The 8,871-nt window shown below is 48.2% G+C and overlaps 1 long non-coding RNA gene across 1 annotated transcript in view; it reads right to left on the reverse strand.

Moving 5' to 3' along the window:
• LOC115273161 overlaps positions 1-4,373 on the reverse strand; it is a 27,037-nt gene extending 22,664 nt beyond the window's left edge. Inside the window, exon 1 of the long non-coding RNA XR_003900714.1 lies at positions 4,132-4,373. This is a non-coding gene — a long non-coding RNA (uncharacterized LOC115273161). The remainder of the gene's footprint in view (positions 1-4,131) is intronic.
• Positions 4,374-8,871: the final 4,498 nt, after the last annotated feature.

Consider the following 8,871-nt stretch of genomic DNA (forward strand, 5'->3'; position numbering starts at 1 on the left):
TCTGAAACTGGAAGTAAAAAGATTTTTATAGCAAAGCAAATCATCAACAAAACAAAAAGGCAAATTACTGAATTAGAGAAGATATTTGCAAATAATATATCCAAGGAGGGGTCAATACTCAAAATACATAAAGAACTCATACAACTCAATTCTTAAAAAATCTGATTTAAGAATGGGCAGAGGACCTGAAGAGACATTTGTCCAAAGAAGACACACAGACGGCCAACAGATGCCTGAATAGATATTCAAAATCACTAATCATCAGGGAAATGAAAATCAAAACCACAATGATATCACATCACAACTGTCAGAAGGGCCAGTAACAAAAAGACAAAAAAGAATATTACTCAGCCCCCAAGGAGGATAAATTTCTCCATGTATGACAACATGGGTGGACCTAGAGCATATCATACTAAGTGAAATAAGTCAGAGAAAAACCAATACATTATTTCACTTATATTTAGAACCTAAAAAACAAAGCAAATAAAACAGAATCATACTTATAAATACAAATGAGAAACTGGTAGTTGCCAGAGAGTTAGGGGGTAGGGGGATTCATGAAATCAGTAAAGGGGAGTAAGAGGTACAAATTTCCAGTTATAAAATAAATAAGTCCCAGGGACGTAAGGTAAAGCATAGGGAATATAGTCAATAAAACTGCAATAATTTTTTTAAGTTTATTAATTTGAGGGAGAGAGATTAAGAGAGCAAGTGAGGGGCGCCTGGTTGGCTCAGTCAGTTAGGCTTCCAGCTTCAGCTCAGGTCATGATCTCATGGTTCGTGGGTTCGAGCCCCACGTGGGGCTCTGTGCTGACAGCTAGCTCAGAGCCTGGAGCCTGCTTCAGATTCTGTCTCCCTCTCTCTATGACCCTCCTCTGCTCATGCTGTCTCTCTGTCTCTCAAAAATAAATAAAATACATAAAATTTTTTTTAAAGACAGTGAGTGAGCACAAGCAGGGGAGGGGCAGAGAGAAGGAGAGACAGAATCCTAAGCAGGCTCTGAGCCATCAGCACAGAGCCTGATGCAGGGCTCCAACTCACGACCGTGAGATCATGACCTGGGCCTAAATCAAGTCAGACGTTTAACCGACTGAGCCACCCAGGCACCCATACTGTAATAATTTTTTATGGTGACAGATGGTAACTACACTGCCATTTTATACCTGTCACATCTTTATCTATTCATCTATCAATGGATACTTAAGTTGTTTCCATATCTTGGCTATTGCCTATAATGCTGCAATGAACATAGGGGCATATATTATCTTTCTACATTAGTGTTTTCGTTTTCTTTGGGTAAATACCCAGAAATGAAATAGCTAGATTGTATGGTAGTTCTATTTTCAATTTTTTGAGAAACCACACTATTTTCCACATGGCAGCACCAATTTACATTCCTGCCAACAGTGCATGAGGAATTTTTTAGTTATTTTTAAATGTTTACTTATTTATGTTGAGGAGGAGGGCAGAGAGAGGGAGGGGAGAGACACCAAGCAGGGTCTGTGCTGTCAGTGCAGAGCCCAACACAGGGCTCAGTCCACAAACTGTGCGATCATGACCCGAGCCAAAGCCAAGAGTCGGGTGCTTACCTGACTGAGCCACCCAAGCCCTCTCTTTCTCCGCATCTCACCAACACTTGTTTCTTGCAAAGAGACCTGTATTGCCATGCTTACTGCAGTATTGCACGCCATGGCCAAGATACGGAAACAACCTGAGTGTTGACAGATGACCAGATAAAGGAAACAGGGCGTAGATAGACAAAGGGATACTATTCAGCCTTAAGAGCAAGGAAATTCTGACATTTGTTAAAACCTGAATAAATCCAGAGGACACTATGCTAAATGAAATAAGTCAGACACAGAAATAATACTTCATGAATTCACTTAACGCAGAATCAATAAGCATTTCTTCAATCTTTTTTTTTTTAATGTTTTTTATTCATTTTTTGAGAGACAGAGACAGCGCAAGCAGGGGAGGGTCAGAGAGGGAGACACAGAATCCATAGCAGGCTCCAGGCTCTGGGCTGTCAGCACAGAGCCTGACGCGGGGCTCAAACCCACAAACCGTGAGATCATGACCTGAGCCGAAGTGGTTAACCGAATGAGCCCCCCAGGCGCCCCAACATTTCTTCAATCTTAAATTTGTGGAGAATTTTTCATATGAGAGGGTTGTTGAGTTTTGTCAAAGGTCTCTTTTCCTGCACCTATTAAGATGATCGTGTGTTTTTTATCCTTTATTCAGTTGATACGATGTTATCTCATTAATTCATCCAGCTTCGTTATCAGGGTAATGCCGGCCTGGTAAAAGAACTCTAGGAGTGTTCCCTCCACTTAAATTTTTTTTTTGCAAGGGTTTATGAATGATTTGTATTAATTTTTCTCTGAATGATTGGTAGAATTCACCAGTGAGGCCATCCAGTCCTGGGCTTTTCTTTGTTGGGAGACTTTTTTGGGAAATCAATCTTCTTACTCATTATTGGTCTGTTAAGATTCTCTGTTTCTTCATGATTGAATCATCTTGGTAGGTTGTATGCTTTGAGGAATGTATCCAATTATTTTAGGCCACCCAGTTTGCATGTAATTGTTGACAGTGATCTCTAACACTCCTTTGTGTTTCTATGATGTCAGTTTCAGTTTCTTGAAACTGTCAGCGCCTCTTCCGAGACCATTGGCTGCTTTAAGAGTTTAAGGACCTTGGACTTAAGTTTGAACTAATTCCTTTGCTGTGCCGTGAGGGTCGTGCCACACACTCGAGGCTCAGGACCCCTGCCACACTGGAGGCAGGGGCAGAAGCATCAGAGGTCATGCAGGGTCCTTGTGAGCCCCCTGGGGTTAAGGAGTGTGGACTCAGCCCCCCATCTACTTAGACTCTCCCTTTTCTTTTTCTAGTTAAATGATGGCTGCCTCAGGGGTGCCTGGTTAAGCATCTGAATTCGGCTCAGGTCATGATCTCGTGATTAATGAGTTCGAGCCCCGCGTTGGGCTCTGCTGACAGCGGAGAGCCTGGAGCCTGGAGCCTGCTTCGGATTCTGTGTCTCTTCCTCTCTCTCTTCCCCTTCCCACTCATGCTCTTTCTCTCAAAAAAAAAAAAAAAAAAAAGAAAGAAAGAAAGAACGACAGCCATGTGGCGTGCAGGCACACACACAAACGCAACCCGAGAGCGTGGGGAAGCCTCAGGACTCACATAGCAGAATCCAGGGGGAGGAAGGGTCAGCCTCGCAGGCAGCTGTGAAATGGCTTCAGAAAGCCAGCAAAGGAGGGCCTGGGTCCGGCTTTCACTGTGGCAGGGAGGGAGGGGAGGGGCAGGGACGGAGGGGAGGGGAGCAAAGATTCTGCACAGTTATAACTTAGAAAGAGCGTCACCTCCCCACCCGGTGCGCTTCCATCCGCAGCTTTCCTGGGCTCAGTACTTTCTCTCGGTAGAAAGGGTTCCTTCTCAGGTGCATGTGAGCAGGTAGGACACCTGCAGGGGGGTGGCCCCGCAGAAAGAACTGAGCCCTGAGGTACCTTGCAGGTTCCAGGAGGGGATCTTACCTTAAAGACACGCTGACCGCACGCCTCTGACCCCAGTATGGTGGCTCTAAACCACCAAGATTTTTTTTAATGTCTATCTTTGAGAGACACAGAGCTCGGGTTGGATAGGAGCAGAGACAGAGAGACAGAGAGACAGAGAGACAGAAAACAAGCAGGCTCCAGGCTCTGAGCTGTCAGCCCAGAGCCTGACGTGGGGCTTGAACCCACAAACTTTGAGATCATGACTTGAGCTGACAGAGCCAGCCAGGTGCCTCCCACCACTGAAATTTTAAGGGACACAAACCAGGGTCTGAAGACTCCAACAAAATGTCTCAAACCCAGTGATTATGTAAAAGGAGGGAAGAAAATTGTAAGGTATTTTCTAGCCAGAAGACCCACAAGTGGCTCCTGCATTCCAGAAACAATAACGTAAACCCATGATTATTTGCAGGGCAGGAAACCGTTTTGTCAGCAATTATACTGGAAGGCACTGGTGTTGCAAGTCTAAGCACCGGAATCTCATTTGAAATCCCCTCAAAGGAAGAAACAGACCTTGGAAACATACTCCCCCTCCTAGGGGAAGAAAAAAGAAACTTCAATGCGGGCAATGGAATACTACCTTTTTCAGAAATTTCCTCTTTCTTGCCTCTTCAGAACTATTTTATACTGTTTCTCAAGACCCGTTGATGAACTACAGCTTACAGATACTGTAAAACAGAGACTTAAAAAGAGTGAATGTAATGTTTTCAATGGGACAGACCCAGGAAGGTAGGGGGCTGTGAGGACAGATCACCCAGGAAAGTTTCAAAGGATAACTGAGCCCAGGAACTATCCTGCCCGGAGTGGCACAAGGATTTCATACAGCGCAGTTCCGGGTGGAGATACTCTGCTTCCCCTTATGTCAAAACCCATAAACAAAAAATTAACCTTTATATAAAAAAAAGCTTAGAGAATCCCAAGCAGGTTCCCAGAGCAGAGCCCAACTGTGGGGCTCCGTCTCACCAACCCTGAGATCATCACCTGAGCTGAAATCAAGAGACAGTTAATGGGGCGCCTGGGTGGCTCACTCTGTTAAGCGAGGCTTCGGCTCAGGTCATGATCTTGTTCGTGGGTTCAAGCCCCAAGTCAGGCTCCCTGCTGACAGCCAGCTCAGAGCCTGGAGCTGCTTCGGATTCTGTGTCTCCCTCTCTCTCTGACCCTCACCTGCTCGCGCAGTCTCTCTCAAAAATAAATAAATAAATAAATAAATAAATAAATAAATAAATAAATAAATAAATAAAAAGTAATTTTTTTTTAAAAAGGGAGAGAGAGAGAGAGAGAGACACACAGTTAATCGATTGAGCCAACCAGGCACTCCGTAATATAAGCCTTTTAAAATAAGCCATCCATTGACTGAGGAAACGCTAAGCAATTAAAATACTGTGTTTGAAACGCACCATTGAGGACAAATAGTTGACGCTGAGGCCGCGAACCGGGGAGAGGAAGGCGGGGCGGGATTTGGAAAATGAAGCATTTACTGCCAGTTCTAGGAAAGGACAGGCAGGGACACAGGGTCTTGGATTTGAGACTCCGCTTCCCAAACATCTGGAACACTCAGAAGAAAACGGGTGCCCCTGGCGAGACAGGAGAGGCTGGGGACCCCACAGACCACAGCTCCTCCCGCGCACGAACCCCGGAGCCTGAGTCACGACTGTCGCCTGACGACTCTCGCCGTGGTCACCGCACGGATCAAGGGGAAGACGCGGCCGCGTGCAGTGACGGGACAGGACGCCTGGGTCCCGGCTGCCCGCACAGCCTTCACGCCACACGCCGGAGGGGACTGAGGTCTGAGCGGCGCCACCAGGGACTCGGGGACTGGGGGGCTCCGCCCCGTCCCGGCACACCCAGCCCCGCACACTCACCATCTCCCGGCTTCTCGGGTCGCCCGGCGTCGTCCCTGCTGCTACCGCGGCAGGGGCAGCTCACTACGCGACTGACTCGGCAGCAGGGCCACCTGGGACCTTTAAGCGCAGGTGAGACGCGACCCGGAGCAAAGCCCCGAGCTTCCGCCCGGCTGCGGGGCGTCGCCACGCCCACCTGCCCCTGCCGCGCCTCTGATTGGACAGCTCACAAGGAATGCTCCCGAGTGACAGCAGGGCGGGAGGTCCGATTGGTTATGAGAGTCAAGTCTCTGCAGGTGGTGGGGAGCCTGTTCCCTCCTCCGACGTTTGCTTTTAAACAAAACTTGGTCCTGGCCCTAGGGGGACAGTGGCGTCTTTATAAAGCTCCTTGTAAACGTGGGGACACAGGTGTCCGGAGTCCGTTCCAGTGGAGCGATGTCCTTGTTCAGAGCAAGAGGGGCCAGGCCAGGCCAGACGGGGTCCACACACAGGGTAGGGGATTGGCATGAGGCTGAGAAGCTACTCAGGGAACAGTGACCCTTGTTTACAAACATACTTTTTTTATTACTTTTTTTTTAACGTTTTTATTTTTGAGAGGGAGAGACAGAGCGCAAGTGGGGAAGGGGCAGAGAGAGAGGGAGACACAGAATCCAAAGCAGGCTCCAGGCTCTGAGCTGTCAGCACAGAGCCGGACGTGGGGCTCCAAACCAGGAACTGTGAGATCATGACCTGAGCTGAAGCCAGATGCGTAACCGACTGAGCCACCCAGGCGCCCCACATTTCACCTTATTTCTAACAGCAGGCCCCACGGGGGCTGGAAAATGACAGAAGCGCAATGCAAATGAAAGAAATGTTGCAATTTTAAGACGGTCAATTCCCTGGGACAAACCTTGTTTCACCTTCTCATTATCCACCATTTACAGCTCTCCATGAGACAGAGGGCCAAATCTGCAGGTGTTTTTAATTGAGAAAAACAGTGAGGAATTACGCTTTTCCTTCTAGTCCTATCACCAAACGTGAGAGGCTGGGAGATCTGTGGAAATCCAACTTTGAGCAGAGCCCAGCCGGTCATGTCATTCTAAAGTATTCCCTACTGGGGCACCTGGGCAGCTCAGTTACCCAGCTGTCTTTGGCTCAGGTCATGATCTTGCAGTCCATGAGTTCAAGCCCCACGTTGGGCTCTGTGCTGACAGCTCAGAGCCTGGAGCCTGCTTCGGAGTCTGTCTCCCTCTCTCTCTGCACCCCACCCCCCATGCTCTGTCTCTCTCTCAAAAATAAATAAACATTAAAAGTACAATGTACTAAAAAAAAGATGTAGACACATTTAATATTCACACCTGATGACTGACTCATGACAGGCATAGACAATCTTTCATAAATTAATCCGAATTTATTTCAATAAGCCATAATGATGCTTTATGAGGCCTGCACCCTGAGACTTAGAAGGGATGGAGACACTTCCACTGAATGCCTTGAGAACCCAGCCCTGTATGTTCTGGAAAGTGAAGTGAGTGCCCTTTTGACTACCGGTAGTGTCTGGAACTCTGACAAAGATAAGGAGTGTCCTAGCAAGGCCGTGGACTACGGCCTCAGTATACATAGAGAGGAGAGCTACTTTGAATGATAAATGAGGGTAACTAGGACTTTGAATGATAAATGAGCATAACTAGGACAAAAGATTCCCGGAGTTCTTTTACCCCAAAGAGGTGCTAGACCCCAAATTACCAACCATTGTTCCCACTGGCCCACTTCCATTCTGGTAGCCCTAGGAATGTAACTCGATAAACCTGTTTCTTAAGATTCTGTCAAACACCCCGCCTGGACAAGGCAAAGTCAACAGATGAGAGTCATCTAGTCACTGCCCCTCAGTATAATTAGCTACCGCCAAATGCTGTAAGATGGCGATCCGTTACTCTGGCTTACATAAACCCTGAGCTTCTGCTCGGCGGGGCGCTCTTCTGAGGAATTACACCTACTCGGGAGGGGCCCTTCGGCCGAACTAAAATAAACATCTAATAACCAACTCCATTTGTGTTTGTGGATTCCATTCTCGGTGACTCGCACTGGGAAATAGGGTCCAACAGAGGCAACGCTTAGAGAATCACCCACGCATAGTAAACAGGTGAAGATGGTGTCAGTTATTATTAGTAAGCGCAAAAATGCTCCCTGTGTGGTCTGTTATGATGGCTCCTGGGTCTGCTCCTCCACAAGATGTCCTACTCAAGACATGAAGAGCAGCTACCTTGCCCGAGCTCCCTCATGTACCACTGTGCCGGTGTCACACCTAGAGTCTATGAGCTCCCAACTGTTTTTCACTCGGGTAGTACTGGGGGGAGGGGGGACCTCCTCCAGCACCCTAGCATCTCGTAAGAGACTGGGGAGAGGGAGGGCCACCCCTTCCTTCGGGTGGGATAGCACAGAGGCCCAAGGTTTGCTCCATCACGTCTCAAGCGGGTCTATGTCCTGAGTCCTTGGGGCGCTGTTTCCAGGTCCCAAGGCAAAATAGTCTGTTGGATAGGTGGTCCCATGCTCAGAGCTATCTACTAAAGATAGAGGCAACTTCAGCCCTATTGGCATATAGTGTGGGGCTTATGGAAGGTTCTTGCTTCAGATGCCTATGGACAACTTAAGGTCACCACGAGTAACTCCAGGAGATGTGAGAAGAGGTCAATGAAGCTTCTAGTGAAGGAGTCTGTAGGCGCCAGAAGTGCCTGTTATGTGGCATTTGAAGCCCTGGGGCCCCTGGGTGGTTCAGTCTGTTAAGCATCCAACTCTCAGCTCAGGTCATGACCTCATGATTCGTGGGTTCGAGCCCCACATCGGGCCCTGTGCTGAGCGTTCAGAGCCTGGAGCCTGCTTCAGATTCTTTGTCTCCCTTTCTCTCTGCCCTTCCCCTATTCATACTCTGTCTCTCTCTCTCTCTCAAAACTAAATAAACATTAAATATTTTTTAAAAAGAAAGAGAAATGACCCGAGAACTTAGACACATTCATCTCACACCCTGAGGTTCTCTTGATTCAACAGAACACAAATCCGACCTGGTTCCCCTCGTTTTCCGGCCTGCCTCACACCATGTCTCTCCATCAGCTCACAGTTTAGGGGTCCAAGTGCAGAGGGAAACCAGGCCCAAAGGGCTGATCTATTCAAGCAATAAAGGAAATTTAAAGGAACAAAACACTGGACCCAGCACAGCTGAGCAGCCGCTTCCCACAGGCCACAAGGAATGCCACCTTCAGAAGCCTCCTCAGTCTAGACTCTCCCAGTGGAGACAGAAGCCCTGGAATGGGCCAGTCCCTGGTGAGGGGCGGGAGGGACCCCCGAGCAGCCTCACGCATGGACTCGGGGAGCCCTGCCCATCCCCCCTCCCCGGGGCACAAGGCAACCTCTCCCTCCCTCAGGCCTCCAGGCTTGCAAGTGAGGAAACTCCCAGCAGGATTCAGTTTAAGGTTCTGACCTAAATGACCTCCCCGGACACTGCC

The sequence above is a fragment of the Suricata suricatta genome, chromosome 12 (genome assembly GCF_006229205.1).
Source record: "Suricata suricatta isolate VVHF042 chromosome 12, meerkat_22Aug2017_6uvM2_HiC, whole genome shotgun sequence".
In the NCBI taxonomy this organism is placed as follows: Eukaryota; Metazoa; Chordata; class Mammalia; order Carnivora; family Herpestidae; genus Suricata; species Suricata suricatta.